This window comes from Rhinichthys klamathensis, unplaced genomic scaffold (assembly GCF_029890125.1).
Source record: "Rhinichthys klamathensis goyatoka isolate OS25496 unplaced genomic scaffold, OSU_Roscu_1.1 h1tg000935l_1, whole genome shotgun sequence".
NCBI lineage: Eukaryota > Metazoa > Chordata > Actinopteri > Cypriniformes > Leuciscidae > Rhinichthys > Rhinichthys klamathensis.
Genome location: NW_026607264.1, coordinates 131,776 through 155,522, shown reverse-complemented (window position 1 = coordinate 155,522; position 23,747 = coordinate 131,776). Strand labels below are relative to the sequence as shown.

At 42.1% G+C, this 23,747-nt stretch overlaps 1 long non-coding RNA gene across 2 annotated transcripts; it reads left to right on the top strand.

Annotated features, from left to right (window-relative positions):
* The first annotated feature begins 282 nt into the window (after nt 1-282).
* LOC130078605 (uncharacterized) lies at nt 283-2,735 on the top strand. 2 transcript variants are annotated; one of them, XR_008805948.1, is made up of 4 exons: nt 283-374; nt 1,801-1,991; nt 2,161-2,254; nt 2,643-2,735. It is a non-coding gene; the product is annotated as an uncharacterized LOC130078605 (long non-coding RNA). The 2 variants fall into 2 exon arrangements; XR_008805947.1 differs by lacking the exon at nt 283-374 and adding an exon at nt 414-749.
* The last annotated feature ends 21,012 nt before the right edge of the window (nt 2,736-23,747 follow it).

The window sequence follows — 23,747 nt, the reverse complement described above, 5'->3', positions numbered from 1 at the left end:
CTCAACCGTTTTCAGAAGAGGTAGCAGCTAGCTAGGCTAACGTAATGTTAACTCGGTTGAACTTTTATTTATTAAAGTTTGGGCTTTTAATCACCTCTTATGTGTAGATGAGAGGTTTTGTAAAGGTTTTAGCACTTGGAAGTGAGCTAATTTATTTAACACAAACGTAAACATAACGTATCGGTGATGTTACTTTCAGGAGCAAGAAAATTGGCTGAAACTAACGTTAGCTCAATGGTAACGTTAAACACATTTTGATTAAAAAATGTTCTGTGATTTCAGTAGTAACAAAATAACCCATAACAGAGAGAAAGCTCCACGACTTCAACATTTCTGGAGAAAGCTGCTGCCGGAGAAGTAACGTTAGGACACAGGTGAGCCGAGGAAGCTCATTAAATAACCTCATTTTATTTCTCAATTTGTTTTTTTAAATTGTTTATTTTAAGAAGGTTTTGACATCCAAACGAAGTTACACCGTATGAGCAAAATTAAATGAATAAGTAAACCCCAAAACAAATTCTGTTATCCTAGTTAAGAAATTATATTCTGTATATTCTTTAAATTCTTTCTCTTTTCTGCATTTCACCTCTGCTGTAGCTTCTTTCCTTTCAATAAACCTGGCATTGCATTGTTGGCTCAGTGACAAATGGCTTGTTGTGTTCTTAGATCCTTCAGTGCTGATGCCCTGCAACATAGCGGAGTGGAGCTGATCTTCATCTCTAAAGCACTATTGATGAACCATATGATTAGTAAGTAAAACGCCAAACATACACTAATGTCAAACATACACTAATTGTCTTGGTACAAATGTTTATGTCTCTTTCTCTTATGTTCACCAAAAAACATTAAAAACAATAATATTGTGAAATAATATAAATAAATAAAAACTGTTTTCTATGTGAATATATTGTAAAATGCAATTACTTCCTGTGATCAAAGCTGAATTTTCAGCATCACAGCTTCACATCATCCTTCATAAATTATTCTAATATGACGATTTGATGCTCAAAAAAACATTTATGATTATTATCAGTGTTGAAAACAGTTGTGCTGCTTCATATTTTTGTGTTTTTCAGGATTATTTGATGAATAGAAAGGTTAAAATAACAGCATTTATTTGAAACAGAAATCCTTACTCTCTCTTTTGATCAATTTAATGCATCCTTGCTGAGTAAAAATATGAATTTCTTCTTTTTTTTCTGTTCATTTTTAAATCTATCATTGACCCCAAATGTTTGAACATTAGTGTAAACTACCCTTCATATGTTTGTGGTCTATTTAACAATGAATCCTGGAGGGGAAAAAATGGTTTAAACTGTTACAATGGTTTACACAAACACATTAATCAGCACAACTGTTTTCAACATTGATAATAATCAGAAATGTTTTGGATGTTTACATGGTAAGAATGTATAGTATTCAAATATAAAAAACACTGACTCGTTAGGTCATGTTTACTCATTAAAGTCAGATGATTTCCTATTAATTCAATAGAATATGGTGACTTCAATTTACATGACGTCATGAGCAATCAAGTCATTTATATAGATCAGTGAGTAGTGCCCAGCATATCTAAGTCCACTAAAGGAGATTTCTCGCATTTTACCCCTAAACTCTGGAATAACTATGAAGGTAAAAGAGTAACAAGACTCGAGCATGAACAATAAATACTTGTATGCTAAAATTTACACTCACAGCTCCAAAGTGAAAACCTCACCTAATACGCAATAACGTTGAAAAGATCACGGTTTCTGTCCTGACGAAAATGTTCTATTTTTTATTTTATTTTTTGCTTTGCAGAACAAGTCTGTGACTGACTTAATGAACCCAGTTGCTTTGGATCATGCTCAAAGATGTAAGGGTTACAAAAAGTTAACCAGAACTCTTATGGACTCCATCTTCTCTTTCGAAGAGATGGCAGCATGAACGGAAAAAAAGGGGTTGTTGGTGAAAAAAGAGCCTTGACCTACAAAAGGTGCAGCTAATAATTGGTAAGCATGTCTGAATATCTTTTATCAATAGTTATTATATATGACAAGCGCTGAGCGCGTCCGTCAGCGCCAGCCATAGCGCGGAAAGCACAGTTTGAATCTGACAGTTATGTCACTTCATGTCAAACTTGGTTTCAAATTTTAATGTAATCAATCTCATTTCTTACAGACCATGTCAAAAAGAGGCACCCAGGCATCGGAGGCACTGAGATCAAGGTCTGCATGGCACAAAAGTTAAAAGATCTGAGGAGACGAGCAGAAAGGTAATATTCAGACGATCCAACATCCAAGTGTGATCCCCATGTGGTCTGTTCACATTTGCGAAACCGACATGCGCGAGGACTGATGACTCAGTTTATTCCTCAGTCTACATTGTGATCTATTCACAAACTGTCAATAGTTTTTTTTATAAATGAGACGCACCACTCGTCTTATACAGTTGTTTAAGCAAGATGTATTTCCATAGCATATTTACGTAAAACGTTTAATGACATAATAACATTACAAATGAATAATAATTAATTATTAAGCCCCATAAAATTGCTTTTCAGAAACCTACGGGGTGACGTCACGGACACTACGTCCATATTTTTTTTTACAGTCTATGGTTTGCACTGCCCTAATCTTTGATCTTTTTCTATCCCAAAACAGGATGCCTGCTGCAGGAGACACAAAGGACTGAGACAACACACTTTCACAAACGCACACCACACACACACACATGCGCGTATACCTGCGTTTTTTGCGGCTTTTTATGTATAATTTTAATTTGGTTTTGCTTTGTTTGTTTTAAACATTCAATTTGTATTGCATATTTTGAAATGAAATAAAAAGTGGAAAAAAAAAAAAAATTTGAATTATTTGTTTTAATGTTGGGAAACATTAGGCTATAGAGCCTACACAAGAACATGGTAGGCCTACCGTTTTCTGTGGTATATTGCTTAATGATTTTTACATGGATTTCACATGAAGTTACAGGTTTACATGGTGTGTAGCTTTAATATGGATTGTTGATGGGTTTCAAATGTCATTCCATGGGTTTCACATGAGATATTTTACATTTCACATGATATCTCATGGGTTTCACATGTGATTAAATGTTTCACATGGGAATTTTACGTTTCACATGTAAGCTCATGGATTTCACATGGGGATTTTGGGTTTCACATGTAATCACATGGGTTTCACATGTAATCACATGGGTTTCACATGTAATCACATGGGTTTCACATGCAATCACATGGGTTTCACATGCAATCCCATGGGTTTCACATGTAATCACATGGGTTTCACATGCAATCACATGGGTTTCACATGCAATCCCATGGGTTTCACATGTAATCACATGGGTTTCACATGTAATCACATGGGTTTCACATGCAATCACATGGGTCACATGTAATCACATGGGTTTCACATGTAATCACATGGGTTTCACATGTAATCACATGGGTTTCACATGTAATAACATGGGTTTCACATCCCATGGGTTTCACATGTAATCACATGGGTTTCACATGCAATCCCATGGATTTCACATGTAATCACATGGGTTTCACATGCAATCCCATGGGTTTCACATGGGAATATACATGGGTTTCACATGAAAATGTTCCAAAACCACACGTTTCCCATGTGCAAATTACCTTTAACATGTGCAAAGCACATGTGTTCCACATATTTCACATGTTAAATTTCACATGTGCAAAATCACATGTCCACGTTGTCACATGGGATCACATGTGTTTTTGCACATGTGAAACTCATGTGGTTTTTCTGTAAGGGTTATGCTTTGTTACTTCTATTGTCATTGTTCATTTTCAATTGCCCATATTTCCTTTTTGAAATAAAAAGTCATTATGTTCTTCCTTTTCTTGTGTTTTCCTTGAAGCCCTCTCTTTTCTATTATGGCTGAGCTGAAAAGTTTTTCCCACAGATTTTCAACTCTTAAATCACCATGAAACACCGTGGCTCTATGTACAGACAACCCATTTGGGTCTGCTAATTTGAAACGGGCCTTTTTTTACCCAGCACTCACCTTGTTCTATTAAAATGCCTGGCCGGCAAAACGTCAGCAGCAAGCTCCCGTGTCTCAAACCCAAAAGGTTATGTGTGAATTTTGCCCCTTGGCCTTGTTATCAAAGTTAAACGGCTAGTTTAACAGATTCCTATGGGCCTGTTTTGAGAGAGCGCTCGTTCACATCCAGGCTCCCTTGTTCATCTACACAGACAATGAGTGATTAGCACACAGTGGTAAGTGCTTTTCCCTGGCTTCAAAGGCCTAGCCGTGTGGCCGGCTTCAGAGGCAGGGGTGGCTTTTAATCTGGGCGCACCACCTGTGAGAAGCGTCAGAAGTTGCGGTTGGCGTGGCAGCAGTAGGACTTCATTATGTCTGAGCCAGGCTTGGCCTGAGTTATCCTGCCTGGCTGTACCGCTCAGGCAACACACACACACACACACACACTTCGCTTGGGCCTTTCCCTTTCACGCGGCGCCCGCAATTTGTCACTTTTCACATGAGATGAAGCCTTTTATGAAGTAAAATGAGTTTCCCGAGAAAGAAGTGCCACAAAAGCCCCATGATTAATTTGCTTGTTAGGCTATTGCAGCTGTCACCTGTGTAAGACATCTGGACAGCAGATTGACTAATGCCATAAGTGGGACCGAAACATGGCTCACACTCTCTCGCAGTTAGCTTTCCCTGCAGTCAGTCTTTTAGTGGGTTTTTAAAGGGGGACTACTTGCTGTCTAAAATTGGCCTTTTTCTAAGGGGTAATTAATAAGCATTACTTGTGATTGACATGGTAATTAGTTGTATTAATGTGCCGCTAAGAGGGTCTGTACAGGAAGGAGGCCTATGGGTGTGAGGTAGGATGGTCTGACTCAAAGTGACCTCACTTATGTTTAATAGCCTTTTCTAATAATAATCTGGCTTTTACGTGCACGACAAGCATGGTCTAAACAAAAAAAAGGAAGAGCACACAGTCTGACTGTGGTTAAGATGTTGTGAAATCACTGATATGTCAGATCTCTGATATTGTACTAATCTTTAATCTACTGCATTGGAGCGCTGCTAGCAGGTGTTTAAAAATTTAAAAAGACTTTCACCAGATTTCTTATACACCTTTATCCTGTTGTAATTATGTTGTCCATTTTAAGGAGCAAGGAATTGAATAGCGGGGTCTGTATTGGATACAAGATTGCAGGGTTGTGTGCAATTCAGAGTTGAATTGAGAATGCCTTTTAAAATCCAAATCATTTCCTGAATTTGAATTGAATTTGATTCAATGTAGCTGTCACGATGTCAGTTTGTTTTGATTTCTGGTCTTGTCTGGTTGGTTAATCTGTCAATTAGTTTATTAAGTCTATCTTCATCCGCCCCCTGCCATTTTGTTTCTATAGTTTCTGATTGATTGTTAGTTCAGTTCAGGTGTGTCTTGTTAATTTGCTCTTCAGTTCTGTCTATTTAAACCCTGTGTTCTGTCTTGTTTTTTGTCAGTTCTCAACGTTGCATGTAGTTGGTTGTTTTGTTCCCGATCTTGTGCTTGTTCTTAATCCTGAGAATCTGTTTGGTAAAGATTTGAGTTTGTTTTTGTTTAATAAAGACTGCTGCACTTAGATCCTGTTTCGTCTCTGCTGAAACCACCTTTGTTTCAGAAGAACTGACCACTACTGATGAATCTAGCAGCAGCTATGCCGCCTGGAGTTCGTCTCCTCCTCCGTCAGGGCATCTGCTCCTTAGAGGATCACACCAAAGACTTCCTGAACTTTGCCCATCAAACTGACTTTCCGGATAAGTCCCTCATAGTCTTTTATCAGACCAGCCTCAACGAGCTCAAGACACAAGTCTTCTGTGAGGATCCTCAAGGATCGTTTGCTGACTTTGTCGAACAGGCTTTGTTACTCAGCAGATCACTCCTCGTGGTGAGGGAGGTAGTGGAGGAGCCCTTGGTTAAGATGGCCGCCGCCATGCCTGAGCCCTCGGTCTAGATGGCTGCCGCAGAATTTCAATCCAAGTTTAAATGTAGGAAGTGGAATTAAAAACTAAATTTTGTCTCATTAAATCTCATTTTTTAACAATAAATGTCAAGAGAAACGTTAAATGACTTGCAAAAGCCTTGTTTGAAAATTGTTTTGAAGTAAGGATGGATGGATTAATTAGAGAAATTAAATAAATTCCTATTACTGTATAATTTACTGTATAATTCAAGTTCCAATTTAACCCGCTGTTGGGTGTGCCAAATCAAATTCCAATTAATGAATTAAAAGGAAACCAGTTCTTCAATTTTGAATGTTGCACAACCTTGCAACCGTTATAAAGCATTCACCCCATAAATATCAGCAGCAGTTGTATTGTTATTGTATGGAGCCTTTAATGTGATTTGTTCAGTAACAAATGTAGTGCATAAAGTGCATAGAAAAGTACAGCTGTGGCTTTCCTGCAGTGCTGACTCTGTTCACTATATGTTTGCAGAAGGAGCAATTTCCACACATCCCAACAAGAGAGTTACAGCAATGAGATTTTGAATGAATCTCCTCCCTTGATTTTTAATTATTGTGGAATTAGCTGGTGTAGCATCCGTTTATTTATGTTTTCTGTGTAATCAGGAAATTCATCTGTGAAAACAGAGGCCCAAGGGCCAGTGACATCAAAAAAATGCAACACAATACTCTCCCATTCACATACCTCCCGTTTGATTAAAACCGTTTTGAAATATAGATAAACAAATCTGGCAGGTCCCATCATGTGCTTAGGGCCTACCGTGACCAATTCCTGTTTTCACTAAATATAAACAAAAAACAGCAAATTCCAGCTAGAGAGAAAAAAAGAGGGGATTTACAAAATCAAGATTCTCAAGATCCAACCTGTAAACAATTCATTCAGCATAAGCTACTATAATGATATCAGTGGATGGAGCTTTAGTAAATGTTTAAAAACATACACTGTAGCGCCTGTATTTCTTTCCTGGAATCAGTTTACTGTTGAAAGACACATTTCACTCTGATGGAGCAATTTGAGGAATGGAAATAACACCTGAGAACTTGTGAATCACCCTGTGCATTGGTCAGAAGGACCAGGGCTTTTTGTGGATGTGCTGTTGAGTGTAAGCAGGTCACTAAATCAGCTTCATGAACCGCTGGTAGATGGAGAGTGTTGGCATCAGGCTTGTGGAAAATAACCCTGTAAAAAAAGATCATGTACCACCAACTTCCTCGGCTTGCCATTACTATGAAAGATCTATGAATCACACATTTGGAAATGATACAATATAATATACTTTATTAATCCCCGGGGGTTGAATTATCTTTTCCTTTGATCTGTGTGGTGCATTTCGTTTTCTGTCATTTCCTCTTGTAGATCCATTGCTCACTTTCAAGTTGGATTACTTTTATTACATGTGCAGTGTGTTTGGGCTTCATGTGATCAATTCCCCATAGCAGCATCAGTCATATCAGAGATACATGATAAAACTAATCAGATACGTCTGTTTTGTTTTGTTTAGTATCTCAACAGAACTTCAAAAACCCGCTACGTGCTGCCTTTTCCATTCTGCTCTCTCTGTGATGCCTTTTTTGGGCCTATTTCAATAATCCTCAACATGTATGTTTAATGGCAAGGGCCCCGACAGGAAATGATCAGCAAATGAAACGAAGCGGCAGGTTATTACGCAGCACTGCGGTGTCAGCCCGGGCTTCGCCACCATTAATTTTATTGTAACTCATTTCAGCGGCCGAAGTACGCCGGGATTTAATGTTTCCATTCCCCCAGTCCTGTTCTGCATGACAAATTGTTTTAATAAACATATACTGGGTCATAATACAGTAATAATAAGCCTACCAGTCACCTTATATCACTGCAGTTAAATTCTCCCTCCCCATAAGCCAACATTGGTTACAATGACAATTACATGGGGAGCCAATCCTTAGCAGCGGCAAGCACAATGGACAGATTTAATATAGTTTGTAAATATGATTAGTGTGCTGTCGAGTTATTGGAGTCGGGTATTTACATTTCTCTCAGGGTTATTCACTATAAGGGATCTATGTTGAACAGAGGGGCCTTTTTTTCCCTCTTTCTTTTCCCTCATAGCTTGTTTTTTTTCTTCGAAGGGCTTCCTCCGCTCCCCTTCACAACTTAATGAAAAACACGATTGACCGTTAATATTCCACGGATCAATCACCATTTTTAATTTTGAGGATAAATGTGCAATTGTGCAACCCTCTAAACCTTTCTCCCACCTACACTGTGTGTGAGCGCGTGCAGTCATGTGCATATTTGTTTGCAGCCGGATGCAGGCTGGTGTTAATGGAAAAGAGAAAGAATGTGTTCTTGTAATGGCTGCTGGTTATTTACAGGGGTAATTTCATGCTACATTTCAATTATTGCCTAGGTTTGTTTTTAGCTCCTCAAGCTGTTGCTCCTACCTGCAATTGAGCAGAGAAAGGAAATTTACAATCAGTGCACAGTTGGTTCTGTGCGTAGTGAAGACTACAGATTGTTTGTTAGTTACATCCGTCTCCAACATTTGGATAATGAAATACTCAAGTGGGGATTGCTCAGGTCAATAAATGCTGAAGCAATGCATTTAACCCATTCTCTTATTTCTGAGTCAGCAAAGGGACCCATTTGGCTGCACACAGGAAAGCACATTTGTAGACCTGCACAACTAAGTGCAACGCATACGCTCCGAGTTCAATATGTTGAAGAGGAGCTGACTCTTTGTCTAATTATTCACAGCTTCTCAAACAGAGAATTTCAATGTTTCCCAGAGTCATTCGAGATATGAATCTGTTTGCAGAAAATATTAACCCATCCCCACTCTTACAAATATGTGAAGCAATAAACTAGGCCATATTATGAAGTCTAGTCCACAATGCAGCCAAATAACTAACACAAATATTGATATGATAACCGTAAGATGTCAATAGAGGACAAAATACACTAATCTAATCCAGAGTACGAGTCTGTCTGTTGGTCTATTTGTTCTTCGTCTGGAAGATTAGATATTTAGATCCCGTTCTGTTTTCATGTTGACCTGTTTGTGCCATGTGGGATGTAGAGGCTGTTTTGGGAATGAACACAGGTAATTAGAACATGGGCCCCAGAATCTCATCAGATTTCTATTGTTCTCACAGTATGATGAACAACCCATGGGAACTCAATAGTGTGTCAATGATGTAGCAGATTAATGGGATTATAATTGCAAGTGATGTTTTCTTTGTGAAAGTCAACAGTCTTTTTTGTGTTAATTTTGATGTACATGTACCATTTAGAAAGAGGCTAAATTGCTAAACTCCTTCCAAATAATATTCACCATGGTAAGCAGTGTTTCTGTCAAATTAAATAGGTACTGCAGTTTTTGTATTGTTGATCTTCTGTCGTCATTTACTCACACTCATGTTGGAAGTTATGATAGTCTTTTAATCCCTATTGTGACATCCAAGTGAAACTGCTTCTCGAACGAAAACAAAAGTAGGCTGGAACTTGATTTTGTCCATTGGGAATTGATTGGATTCGTTGTTTGCTATTGCTGGAATCTCATGTGAGTGACAGGTTGCTGGAAGGGAGAGGTTATTGTCCTGCTCTCTTATAGAAAATAAGAATTGTCCATTTTGATTTCATGGTGACTTTAAGAACACCTTAAAAATATAATAAAAGTAGTCCATACAACAGTAGCATAATAGAGTTGTGTGATTGTTTTGTCTGGTCTCACAAACAAATCAGTCAGACCTGTTTGCTGGACAAACTCATTCTTGAGTCTGTTTTATTAAAAATATCAGACTCAGAAGAAAGATTCATTTATGAATCATATATCACTACTTTTATAAACTCTCTCAGGTCAGCTAGGGTGGATATTAAGATATTTTCTGAAAAATAACTTGTCTGTTAATCACACAAATCTATTGTAAAGCACCAGAAAGCTTAGAATAGTCATGTAAATCACTTCTATGATACTTTTATAATGTTTTCACCTCAGTCCTCATTCACTTTAATTATTTTGAAATCAGTGACTACTAGTACATTCTTCAAAAATGTACCTTTTTTTTAATCATGAGGGTGAGTAATTGATGACAGAACTTTATTTTAAATGATGTATTTTGCCAGAATCAACTGTTACCATAGTGAAGTTTTATAGCATTTACTTATAGTCTCTATTCATGTATTAAATATTCTCTTATGGTGTCTCGCTATGTCCAGTTTTTTCCAGACACTATGAGGTCATGTAGTCATTAGTGGCATGATGAGTTCAGAATGTGTGCAGAGCAGACACCATACTTGTTCTGACACGGGTTTGTCCATATTCTCCTCTGTGAACTGCCTATCACGACTGAAACTTACTGTGCTAATTGTTGTCAAGCAAAGCCTGATCCCGCCTGGCCCACTGTGCCCGGCCTCTCTGATGAAAGGAGCCCTTGCTTCCCTCTTGCTTTGGAAAGAGAAGGATGCCTTCAGTTCACTAGCAGTGGCCCTCCACATGTCGACAGGCCCCCCTCAAACTGCCATCACATGAAAGACGCCGGCGCACACCCCACAGAACTGACAGTTAAATGAAATATTTATTTTCAATATCTAAAAACATACATTCTGTCCTCAGCAGTAGTTGGAGAACATAGACTTCTGAAACACCTCATTGCCACTGGAGTCTTGGCCCACCAGTGAGTCAATTAGGGAGGCTTAGAAATGTTGGCAGGTTTCCTTTCCTTTTAGCTACAGTCTAGGTCTAATTTTTCATCTTTCAATTCTTTTCATCTAGTGTGCCCTTATGATTCATTTCTTGTGCTTAATCAATTGTAGGTGAAATTCATGTTGAACAGGCCGGTTCAAAGCTCGCTATGGCAGACAGATAACTGGGGCGGAAAGGTCGAGACTGACATTTGGTGATTTTCAGCCTTCATATCTCCAGCGCTTGATTGTTTTTTTAATATCACTTGTGTCATGCGTGCCAAAGCTGCCAAAAAACTTTGGAGACCTCAACACAACAAGAACTTATAAATAACCTACTCTCTCATAAACCTGCTTCCTCACTCTGTTCTGCAAGTTAGGTCCAATTCTTCACTGACTGAAATAATATTTGAGTTGGCATTAACATTAATACAAGTCCAGCGGAGTTGGCTCACATCAGAAGGCCTATCTAAAGCATGCGTGACCTTTTAAATGAATTCATATTTCTGTAATTGTGTTTCATGCTTGTTGCCCAGAATTTAGTTGGTTGTTGTTTTATTGCATTTTCACCCTGAATTCTGAGCAGTTGAGATACCATTTATGAAACAAATGGTCAAAGTGATCTCTTCATTAATTTTTTTCTTGTAAACAGTTTTGGGCAAAAAAAAAAAAAAAAATACAGTTGGTTCCTTGTTTCAGATAAAACAACATGAAACATGCAAGAAGCAACATAATATTATTTTGCAGAAAGGTAATTTTTTTTCCAACGAGCCTGGCTTGTAAAATTGTGGTCGATACTGAAAGCCAATAATTATTTTATGGCTGATATTAAAGTTCTATACTATTTTGAATAATAAAAAGTGAGTGTTATCGGCAAAGGTCCTAAATATTATTGACAGATCCAATACATTTTTAAAAATCTCTAATAACTAATAACCCATCTGGTACCAATATATTGTGCATTTATATTCAGAGCTGTTGAATTTTATTTAGAAAAATCATACTTCCATCCTATTTATGCCATGTTCATAAACAAAGAACATGCTACTCTTGACCTTGCTTGATTTTTAGATTATATGTCTTGCTATCTGTGATGTTGGTGTAGTATTCAGATGAACTGTTATGAATAACTTCCCCTACAAGTAACCTGCAATTATATGTTCCAAGAAATATGTAGTATACCTTTAAAACTCCAGCTAAACCTAATTATTACATACATTTTATTTGGCCAAAATTATTAGAACGGTAAGATTTTTTAATGTTTTAAAAGTAGTCTCTTCTGCTCACCAAGGCTTCATTTATTTGATCCAAAATACAGCAAAAACAGTAATATGGTGAAATATTTTTTACAATTTTAAATAACTGTTTTCTCTTTGAATATATTTTAAAATGCAATTTATTTCTGTGTTGGTAAAGCTGAATATTCAGCATCATTACTCCAGTCTTCAGTGTCTTATAGTATATATACTCTTCAGTATATATATACTCTTCACTACTCCTCAGTGTCTTCAGTATATATATAGACAGTATAGACATTTATTATGTTGCAAAAGCTTTCTATTTAAGATAAAGCTGTTCTTTTGAACTTCCTTTTCATCAATCCATATGTCCATATGTGAAGCGCTTTGAGGTCCCAGAAAAAGCGCTATATAAATGTAATGATCCTTCAGAAATCATTCTAATATGATGATTTGATACTCAAGAAACATTTATTATTATTATCAATGTTGAAAACAGTTGTGTACATTTTTTTTCAGGATTATTTGATGAATTGAAAGTTCAAAAGAACAGCATTTATCTGAAATAGAAAGCTTTTGTAACATAAGTACCGTTCAAAAGTTTGGGGTCAGTAAGAGTTTTTTTTTTTTTTTTTTTTTTTGAAAGAAATGAAAGAAATTAATAATTTTATTCAGCAAGGATGCATTAAATTGATCAAAAGTGACAGTATAGACATTTATTATGTTGCAAAAGCTTTCTATTTAAGATAAAGCTGTTCTTTTGAACTTCCTTTTCATCAATCCATATGTCCATATGTGAAGCGCTTTGAGGTCCCAGAAAAAGCGCTATATAAATGTAACGAATTATTATTATTATTATTATTATTATTATCAAAAAATCCTGAAAAGAAATTGTACACAACTGCTTTCAACATTGATAATAATAATAAATGTTTATTGAGCAGCAAATCAGCATATTAGAATGATTTCTGAAGGATCATGTGACACTGAAGACTGGAGTAATGATGCTGAATATTCAGCTTTACCAACACAGAAATAAATTGCATTTTAAAATATATTCAAATAGAAAACAGTTATTTTAAATTGTAAAAATATTTCATCATATTACTGTTTTTGCTGTATTTTGGATCAAATAAATGAAGCCTTGGTGAGCAGAAGAAACTTATTTTAAAACATTAAAAAATCTTAACGTTCTAATAATTTTGGCCACCACTGTATATATATATATATATATATATGTATATATATATATATATTCAAGACAGTAGGCAAAGCAAATGGCAGGCGTGGTTGTGATATAATTATTCCACTGATGAAGTATGTGGTTTTAATGTAGAATCAGTGGGCTACACAGAGTGGTAATTGACTGGATTAAGTTGGCTCTGCTCTTGTCTCAATTAATCTGTAAAGAATTCCACTCAGCATCTTGACATTCATATAAAGAGCAGGCGGATGAAAGTATGGAAGCTCAGAGGCACTGGCTGTGCAGACAGAAAAGAAATATCATGCATCAAGAGGGAAAAGTCTTGCAAACCACCTTTTGTGTTTCTTCTCAGACCCCCCACCCTCCATTTCTATATTTCTCTTTTCTCTCTCCGAACCTCCCACGATCTATCCTGCTCCTCCTTATCTTCCCAGCCCCTGTCCTCAATTCTCCATGTTTCCTTCTAACTCTTGTCTGCTCTCCCAACCTGCTTTATCTTTTCACCTCTCTTCCGCCTCCCAGTGTCTTGGTATCACTAATATAAACTCACTCCATCCCTCTTTGCTCTCCTCTAACATTTGATTTTGAAGAGTCGTTCCCCCACCTCCTCATCCCACCCTCATGCTCTTCAGCCTTGGCAGAGAATTTTCCTGTTAGTTTAATTCTCATTTCAACTAATTAATATTTTTGCATATAGCATCTGCAACTCCCCTGGGACATTCCTTAATTAATCATTTATAAATCTACACAGCCTGCTAGTTTATTGGGTTCTGCCTTTAGCACAGACCTGCTGCATTGGTAAACCATGAATGATTAGTTAAAAGAATGAAAGGTTTTTAGCCCCACCCCACCTCACCCCACCTCACCCCATCACCACCTCACTCCACCACCACTACCCAAGTGATCAAGGTCTTACAAAAAGGCACATATATAATTTCTTGCTTTGTATACTTTAGGTGTTTGAGTGACACACTTGTCACTTATTTTTGCCTAACCTGTCTTTTCGCTGGACATACTGTCAGAAAGTATGTTTACATGCACTATAGTTAGATTCAGTCAGAGTAAAAACAATAATTCCCTTTCAAGGGAACTTCGAGCTGCGTCAAACGCTGCGGGAACGCCCCTGCGTTGTGCGTCATGAAGCACGTATGGAATCAGCCCAATGGAGAGATGAAACGTCATAGGCGGGTGACGTCATCGACCAGGAAACTATAAAGCACCCCAAAAACACAAGCGCATTAGCTTCTGTGCTTTCAGTCGCGCTACATGTGAATCTGTCCCTGTGTGATATTGTCTGTCTTTACATACCCTGCACCACACAAACAATTTATCCTTATATTGAGAGATATGGCGGACGAACAACAGTTTAGGAAGTGTGTTCCTCCCTGCTCGCGTTATTTAACGAGCGGGGATACACATGATCTTTGTGTTGTTTGTTTGGGAGTTCAGCATGCCCAGTCTGCTCTCGAGGGGGCAGACTGAGAGCATTGCGAGCGTCTGCCGTTAAGGACGCTCCGCTCCCGCCGAGCGCTCTTTGAGGAGAGCGGTTCGGTGCGCGCTCCCCGCGGTTCGGGTCCCGCTTCTGCCGAGGCAGAGCGGCGGCGCTTATCGTGGGGATCGCAGATGGATCTCACAGCGGGGTTTGAGACGGGCTCTGCCTTATCTCTCCCTTCACCTGTGAGATCCAGTGCCTCAGTCCCGGGTTCGGAAGCACGCGCTGCGGTTTCTTCCGCTCGGGCTGAGGCACCAATGCTGCAGCTATCCAGTTCTGAGGAGCTGGATGTTGTCAGTGTTGAGGGAGATGTGGAGGATTCGCCACCCCACACTCCCGAAAGTGATGAGCTTATGGAGGTTTTAACAAGAGCTGTTGAAAAACTCAATATTGAATGGCCAGTGACTAGACAGGAGTCTGTTTCTAAATCAAAGTTGGATGAGAGATTTTTGCCGTCACGTGTGCTGCCTCCACGCCGGTGCCTGCCGTTTTTCCATGATCTCCACACCGAGGTGTCGAAATCATGGAGAAAACCGGTGTCATATAGAGTGTTTAGTCCCCAGACTTCAACATATGCAAATATAATGGGAGCCAAGGCTCATGGTTATGGTGCTTTGCCTCATGTGGAAGAGACGCTTGCGAGCCATCTCTCCCCCGAAGCAGCATCATCTTTTAAGGCACCGGCATTACCCACCAAGCCATTAAGAAACACCTCGGCTTTGGTGGGTAAAGCATATTCGGCAGCAGGTCAGGCTGCGTCATGCCTGCATACTATGTCAATCTTGCAGGCATACCAGGCTGATCTGCTAAGGGACGTGAGTGAGAGTGAGGAGGTCAGTACTGACGTAGTTCGCGAACTGCGTCAGGCTGCTGATTTATCCCTGCGTGCCACCAGAGAATCGGCCAAGCTAGTGGGTCGTTCTATGGCAGCTCTGGTGGCCGCAGAAAGACATTTGTGGTTAAATCAAACCAATATTAAAGAGAAAGAAAAAGCTTTTCTTTTAGATGCTCCTCTCTCTCCCCTGGGTTTGTTTGGTGATGCTGTAAATTCAGTTATCGATAAATTCCAGGAAGAAAAGAAACAAACTGCAGCTTTTAAAAAGTTTCTTCCCCTTAAAGTTCACGTCCCTGGGGCTGCTGGGCGGGAGCAGCCCCGGCCGTCTATGGCCGTCATCACATAGAGCGCAGCAGAGGCAGAGTGTCGCGTCTCGTGCTCCCCCTGCTGGACAGTGGGCTCAGCCGCGACACTCTCAGCCGAAGCCTTCTAGCAATAGAACTGATCTGAGGACAGTTATATTGGCTAAGAAGGCTTCGGCTAAGAAGAAGTCCTGACGCCAAGGCGTTCAGGATACTGAGGGTGGTCCCCACCGAGGCGGAAAGGTGTTCACCTCTTTTTACGGTGCCCATTCCTCCTCGGTGCCCTCAGGGGCTCGTTCTGCCAACCCCGCCTTTATGCCGGGGCACAGACGATCCCAGCGAGCGCTTTCCCGAGGGACGCTCGCTCCCTCTGAGGAGGGTCTCAGAGCGGTCAAACCAGTTGTTCCCTGCCGGTGCGCCGTTACAGGGCGCTGCGTTTGCTGCTCAAGTTACACCAGAGGCCAGTCTCGAGAGACTGGTACCCTTAGTAGAATTTCTGGCAGAGTGGAAAAGCCTTCCAAAAATATCTCATTGGGTCCTGCAGACAGTAGAAAAGGGTTATGCTATCCAGTTCAGGTGTCGTCCACCAAAATTCAGAGGGGTTCTGCACACAGTGGTGGGCCCCGAGCAGGCTCTGGTATTGGAACAAGAGGTGAAAACGCTCCTTCAAAAGGAGGCTATAGAACGGGTTCCTCCTCCCAGTTTGGAGTCAGGTTATTACAGCCGATATTTCATCGTTCCAAAGAAGGATGGGGGGTTGCGTCCAATTTTAGACCTGCGCATATTGAATCGCTCAGTAGGGAAGCTAAAATTCAAGATGCTCACTATCAAGCAGATCGTGTCTCAAATCAGATCCGAGGACTGGTTTGTCACGATAGATCTGAAGGACGCGTACTTCCACGTTTCCATCCTTCCACAACACAGGAAGTTCCTGAGGTTCGCCTTCGGGGGCGAGGCGTACCAGTACAGGGTTCTTCCGTTTGGCCTAGCTTTATCTCCCCGCACTTTCACGAAATGCATGGATGCAGCACTAGTGCCTCTGAGGCTTCAGGGCATTCGTATTCTCAATTACATCGACGATTGGTTGATTTTAGCTCAGACGGAGCAGATGGCGGTTCGGCATCGAGATGTCGTCCTCGCTCATATCAGAAAGTTGGGGTTGAGGCTGAACGCAAAGAAAAGTGTATTATCTCCTTCCCAGAAGACCACTTTTCTGGGTGTCGTTTGGGATTCGGTCTCGATGCGGGCGCGACTCTCTCCGACCCGCATCGCTTCGATTCTCTCAGCTGTGAAACAAGTGAAGCTAGGCCAGCTACTCACTGTGAAGCAGTTTCAGAGACTGTTGGGTCTGATGGCAGCAGCGTCCAACGTTATACCTTGCGGCCTGTTGTACATGAGACCGCTACAGTGGTGGCTCAGGACCAAGGGATTCTCCCCGAGGGGAAATCCGCTCCGCACGTTCAAAGTCCCGCGGCGCTGCCTTCGTGCTCTGGTCATGTGGAGAGAAACTTGGTTCCTATCCAAAGGTCCTGTGCTGGGGGCTCTTTGTCGTCGCATAACGCTAACGACGGATGCTTCCCTCACAGGGTGGGGGGCGGTCATGAGTGGTCGCCCAGCCCAAGGTCTGTGGCAGGATCATCATCTATCGTGGCACATAAATTGTCTAGAGATGTTGGCTGTGTTTCAGGCTCTGAAATACTTCCTAACAGACCTGAGAAACCATCATGTGTTAGTTCAATCAGACAACACGTCGGTGGTCTCTTATATAAATCATCAGGGGGGCCTGCGGTCTCGCCGGCTTTACAAGTTGGCCCGTCAGATCCTCCTGTGGTCCCAAGGGAAGCTACTATCTCTGAGAGCAATGTATCTTCCTGGGTATTTGAATGTGGTAGCAGACTCCCTGTCGAGGCAGGGGCCGAGGCCAGGGGAATGGAGACTCCACCCCAAGGTGGTGGAGCTCCTTTGGTTGAGTTTCGGTCGCGCCGAGGTGGACCTATTCGCTTCCAAGGAGACCACGCATTGTCATCGGTGGTTCTCCATCACTCATCCAGCCCCCCTGGGGTTGGATGCTATGGTGCAGCCGTGGCCGAGGTCACGTCTGTACGCCTTTCCCCCGATTGCTCTGTTACCAGGAGTTCTGGAGAGGGTCCGCCGGGACGGGGTCAGTCTACTACTAGTAGCCCCGTTCTGGCCGGCCCGAGTATGGTTTGCGGACCTGATTTCTCTCCTGGACGGTTCTCCTTTGGAGCTCCCGGTCAGGAGGGATCTACTCTCCCAGGCGGGCGGCACGATACTTCACCCCCGCCCAGAATTGTGGAAACTGTGGGCTTGGCCTCTGAGGGGGCCCAGCTCATAGACTCCGGTCTCTCAACCGAGGTTGTTGAGACCATTCTTAACTCCAGAGCTCCATCCACGAGGAAGCTTTATGCCTTGAAGTGGAAACTTTTCACTTCTTGGTGTGGAGAACACCTGCAGGACCCAGTTAACTGCCCAGTGGGTGCAGTGCTGGAATTCCTGCAGGAGCGCTTCTCCACAGGGTTATCCCCCTCCACACTAAAGGTGTATGTGGCGGCACTAGCTGCTTACCACGTCCCTTTAAGGGGAGTTTCTCTTGGGAGACACCCGCTTATAACTCGTTTCCTCCGTGGCACTTTGAGGCTGAGGCCAGCAGTTCGTACGAGGGTGCCGACTTGGGATCTGGCCATTGTATTAGAAGGTCTTTCCCTAGCTCCTTTTGAACCTATCGAAGAAGGTCCCGAGAAGTTTCTCACTTTTAAGACTATCTTTTTACTTGCTATCTCTTCACTAAAAAGAATCGGAGATTTGCAGGCTCTGTCGGTTTCACCCTCGTGCCTGGAATTTGCACCTGGCATGGTTAAAGCTTTTCTGCATCCTAGACCAGGTTACGTTCCTAAGGTCCCTACTAATATCGTTAGACCTACGGTTCTGCAGGCTTTCTGTCCTCCTCCATTTATGTCATCGGACCAGGAGAAACTTAATTCACTCTGCCCTGTTAGGGCATTAGACGCTTATGTCCACAGAGCTGCCCTGTGGAGGAAATCAGAACAACTTTTTGTATGTTTCGGGCCACCCAGGAAAGGGTGTCCTGCGTCTAAACAGAGAATGAGCAAGTGGGTGGTCGAGGCTATCTCACTTGCTTATGAGTCGGCTGGCCAGCCTTCACCTTTGGTTGTCCGAGCTCACTCTACCAGGAGTATGGCTGCTTCTAAAGCTCTTTTGTCGGGGGTTTCCCTGAGTGATGTTTGTGATGCGGCTGGATGGTCTTCACCGCATACTTTTATTAAGTTCTATGACCTAGACTTAAGCTCTACCCCTGGGGCACAGGTGCTCTCGTCCTCTGTGCGCTAGTCTCACATGACGGTCATTTGGTCCTATGGCGACGTGGGTATTCGCGTTCCCGCAGCGTTTGACGCAGCTCGAAGTTCCCTTGAAAGGGAACGTCTCGGTTACGTATGTAACCCTAGTTCCCTGATAGGGAACGAGACGCTGCGTCGCTCCGCCATACTCCCGGCACTCCCGTTAGCGCTTCCTTCAAGCCTATCAGAAGCTAATGCGCTTGTGTTTTTGGGGTGCTTTATAGTTTCCTGGTCGATGACGTCACCCGCCTATGACGTTTCATCTCTCCATTGGGCTGATTCCATACGTGCTTCATGACACACAACGCAGGGGCGTTCCCGCAGCGTTTGACGCAGCGTCTCGTTCCCTATCAGGGAACTAGGGTTACATACGTAACCGAGACGTTTTCTAACAGTAGCCGGACCTAGCAGTCCAATAATAACTTGTGTAACAGTAATCTGACATATTTAAGCATATTTAAGTCTGTGCTTAAATATGCAGGTAATTTTGTAAATAGTTAATCAGATATCTTTTTGTGAGGTGACGTTAGTTAATCACACATCTTCAGAGTGCATGCCAGTGTTTTTCTATGCAGCGGCAAACTTTTCGCAACGCTTGATTCGGCTCTTTTTAAAAAGTCAATCAAAAAGATTCACAACACAGTCAGTTTGAATCAAACTCAATCAAACTCACTCAATCAGTGAACCATTCAGAGTCGTTACCCAAGTCACATTTAACTCTTTTGGTTATGTCTGATTTGAAATGAACCGGGAATGTAGGGGGAGAGTGGGGTAAAGTGAGACATTTTTTACATTTACTCTCCTCTAAGCGAGCTAAAATGATATATCAGTAAAATTTACACATTTCCCATTAATTCAGGATGTTTCCTAGCAATGGAAATTATCAGAATGTATTCAGGACGAAGGGCAGTGAAAATATGATTGTTTTTTAAAAAGTGGTCTTGTGTCTCACTTTACCCCAGCTTAGGGGTAAACTGAGACAGACCAGAGAAATCAAGGGGGTAAAGTGAACCAGCGGGGGGTAAACTGATCCACTTACTTTTTATCAGAGCCCTGGCTCCCTGGAAAGCAGACGACTGGTATCAGTCAGGAGTAAGTATGGGTGTGGTTACAAGGAGAAAAGTGATCTCGACAAATGCCTCCAACCTAGGTTGGGGGACCCTTTACAAGGGCCGGCTCGTCTCTGGCCTATGGTCAAGCCTGGAGAAGCGCCTACATATAAACTGTCTAGAGATGAGAGCAGTCGCTCTATCGCTGAAAGCCTTTCTCCCGTACTTAAAAGGCCACCACATCCTGGTCCGGACGGACAACATTGCAGTGGTGTCCTATATAAATCGCTAGGGCTGTCTCAGGTCAAACAACCTGCATGCCATGGCCAAAAACCTCATCTTATGGGCTCAGCACAACCTGCGCTCCCTAAGGGCGGCGCATGTGCCAGGCATCCTGAACCAAGGTTCCCCCAGGGGAATGGTCTCTTCACCCACAGATGGTTCAGCTAATATTGAGCATCTTCGGCGAGGCAGAGTTAGACCTCTTCGCCTCAGAAGACAACGCTCATTGCCGAATATTTTTCTCAATCGTGCTTGCCCACGATTGGCCGAGCCGCCCGCTGTATGCATTTCCTCCGGTCACGATGTTACCACAGGTCATCGAACGGATCAGGGAGAGCAAGTGCGCAATGCTACTAATAGCACCTCTCTGGAAGACCCAGTCATGGTTCTCTGTGCTGGTACAGCTGCTGGAAACAGCCCCATGGCCGGTTCGGCTGAGGAGAGACCTCCTCACGCAGCCAAACCGATTAATCTGCCGTCCCGTCCCGACTTGTGGGCCCTTTATGTATGGCCCCTCAACGGATACCCGGGTGTCTCCCGGGAAAGGGTGCTGAAAACGATCACTGAGGCAAGAGCGCCGTCAACTAGACTCCTCTACGCTCAGAAATGGGTGGTATTTTCTGGCTGGTGCGCTGCACGGAGCCTGGACCCCTATTTGTGCAAAGTATTGAGTATACTCGCCTTCTTACAAGGGCGTTTGGACGCGGGTCGTATACCCTCCACGTTCAAAGTGTATGTGGCTTTGATCAGGGGATCGCTTCTGTCGACTACCTTTGGCTGAACTGGCCAATGTAAAGGCTTAGGCCACACCCATTCTGGAGGGCTCTGACACGCCAGGGCGCGAAGCAGCCTTATTGGTTCTTGCGTCTGAGCCGCCTCGCCATAGGTTTGTGCAGTTGCCGCAGCACATCCAATGACTGCACTAGCCGTTCATCTGAGTCTGCTGTGCATCTGCACTGCGTTTTTAAAATTTTGGCTTCAATATTCCACATTTTTAAAACAGGGCTTCTCCTCCTCAATATCTTGTCAATATCTTGTCAGGCTTGTCAATGTTTCTATCCCTTGCAGCTGCTCTTATAGACTTCTTTCCTTCCTTGACCTCAGCGGCTGCACTCTCCATCTCCTCGAGGGGTGTTTTTCCCCAGGTTGTCTTCCTGGTGTATTACCTTGGCATGATGGCTTTTCTACAATGTTTATGACATTAAAAAATAAAACATATGTAATGTAATATTACATTAAAATATGTTTAAGACTAAACTTAACTTGTGCCTCATGTCTCACTTTACCCCACAGCATTTGTCTCACTTTACCCCACTGCCACATTTTAGAAAAAAACAATCTCTCTTAGTAATTCAGGATACTCTTCAGCTAGCATCATCACATGGTTTTATATGTTAATAGTTCATCAACATGTATGATATAAGTTTTTCTACCTGAATCAATTTGCTTTGGCACAACAGTTGATTAAGTTGACAGCAAGAAAATTTACTTTTACATGCAAAAACAATATTTTTGTGAAAAAAACATGCTTATCACAGCATCATGAGGTCCTCTCCTTCATGGCCAAGGGGAAATGGGATGGGCTTGAAAACATAATGGTCACATGACCACAAATGTGTTCCGTTGACTAGATACAGGGGGTGTCTCACATTACCCGATGTCTCACATTACCCCGCTCTCCCCTATACTGTGATGTGTACTATATATATACGTGTGTGTGCATATATTTGTTGTGTTTGTATTTTCTGTAATAAATAATGGAGACTAAAGCTGTGATTTTCTTGCTGCTCGACCCAACCACATGTGCGCACAGGGCCAGAGATAGGGGGGTGAAAATTATCCACTATTAATTCTGCTAAACTCTGACAGGGCAAGTGGTGACAGGGTGTTGATACTGTCTGGGCTTTTATTGGAAAAGAGGCAGTATTTCCATCACTTAGAAGCGAAATAAATTAATTGAATCAACTGGAGGCGTTGTGGGAGCATTTCATAATGTCTCCCCACTCTGACAGGAAAGTGTGCCTTCTTCAACAGGGTTCCACCAAGCAATTAAACCTCCACTGGCTCCAGCAGGCTGGACTCACACAGGCCGCTGTTGCCTGTTATCAGTGCTTTCTCTCCCCCTCTTATCATCAAAGAGGCTGCACTTTAGTACAGAGAGGAGGTATATCTAGTAATAAGGTAACAGCGTAAAAGCCATCCACACTATATAATGCACTTACCGAGCTCTTGACCACACTAAACCGACCTGAATCCGACTCCATAAAACTGCGCGCTATAAATCATGCCCACTGGTCTCTTTTCCACTAACAGCCCGATACTACATTAACCAGAATTCCTCTCATTTTAAGCTGTGCTATGGCCCAGATTTCTATGCACTCACTGTAGGCATATGGGCCTCTGTTTGGCTCATTAGCGCCTCAGTTGTCAGCCAGACCTTGTGCTGCAGCACACGCAAGCCTCCCAGATAACACTGACAGAAAAGAATAATCATAACAGAGGAGGGGGGAGAAACAGAGTGGGTCTCGCAGCCACAGTAATTACACTGCATTCATCTGAGGGGCTGAAAAAGAGTGCATGTGTGTGTGTGTTTGTGTGAGCTAGACACCATATGCAGGCCTGCACAACTACACAACAAGAACCAATCACTTTTATTGAAATGCATCTCAATTTCCCTTTTTTAATACTGAGGGGTCCATTAAGGATTCATAGGAAGACACAATAAATGGGAGGGAGGGAGGGTGGCACACAGCTGTCTCCGCTCTGTCTTCATTACCCAGCATCCCTCTGTGCTGCTCACCATTTCCAGCCAACCAAATATCCACATAATGTCTCTGTTATAATGGAGTCTGCATAGATTCTGTGCATTGCACCCTTTGTTTTGCACTCACACAACGAACGCACTAATCAAGCAGAGACCAGAAAATATTGAGGAAACCCGTGAGCGCTTAGATCCGATTCCACTACTTAAGCTTTGTTTTTACTTGAAGTGTTAACAGCACTCTATGACATTTTTGAGGGTGCAGAAAGCTCTGAGGCCACATAATTCTTCTGCTTTGCTTATATGCTTCGGATTCAAGAGCGACTTCATGCTGGCTGGTGAGATGAACAGCCAGTAACCTGATCCTTGCTGGAAACTTTTCAAACACCAGGATTTTTCTCGCTGTTTTCTCTGGCAACCCACTCACAATATAATACCCACATCTACATCATAAATCTCCCCCAGCCTCTCAGGCTTTAAACACTGCTGAGTGGTAGGATTAGATATGAATTTGGCAATTGCCAGACTTGGAGATTTCTTGACAAAGTGAC